Raw genomic sequence first — 599 nt, 5'->3', positions numbered from 1 at the left:
ATGTCAAGAAGAAGGTCTCGTTCAAGGCAAACAAGCTCCATGTCATCAAGGATTAGTGTAAATCAAGTCAATCATCTCATCTGTAGACTCCAAAATCTAGTTCCTGAAGCTCAAATTTATGCCACTGGAAGCAGAGTATGTCCATATTTCTCCATTTTATAAGCTTATAACTTACAAATTGAAGCATCTATTTAATTTTTGCAAAATAATTTGTTTTAAGCTGGTTTTGGTTCTATTTTATAGGCTTCATAAGCTATAGAATTGGAAGAGGTTTGTAACTACATCAGGTGCTTACATGAGGAGATTGATTGTTTGAGCCAGCGGCTCTCAGAGCTTCTTCCCACTGCCGATAGTTCTACTGCTCTAGCAGTCATAATTAGAAGTTTGCTAATGTAAAATTATTTCATTGTTTTATTAGTTAATATTTTTTTCTTAATAAGCAAACCTTTAGATCATATATTGCTCTCTTTTTTTTTTTTTTTTCTAATGTATTATATGGAGGATACAAACAATTTTTCATGCATTTTGGTCGATCATAGAAGCTTATCTATTGCTTGATTTTTGTAAGCAGTTGCCTAATTTGAAGAGATTTTAATAAT

At 31.9% G+C, this 599-nt stretch overlaps 1 pseudogene; it reads left to right on the top strand.

Moving 5' to 3' along the window:
• Positions 1 to 396, top strand: LOC110109790 (annotated as a pseudogene).
• Positions 397 to 599: the final 203 nt, after the last annotated feature.

The sequence above is a fragment of the Dendrobium catenatum genome, unplaced genomic scaffold (genome assembly GCF_001605985.2).
Source record: "Dendrobium catenatum unplaced genomic scaffold, ASM160598v2 fragScaff_scaffold_1116, whole genome shotgun sequence".
Classification (NCBI taxonomy): Eukaryota; Viridiplantae; Streptophyta; class Magnoliopsida; order Asparagales; family Orchidaceae; genus Dendrobium; species Dendrobium catenatum.
The sequence above is the reverse complement of the archived record's forward strand: the minus strand, read 5'-3'. Positions and strand labels throughout refer to the sequence as shown.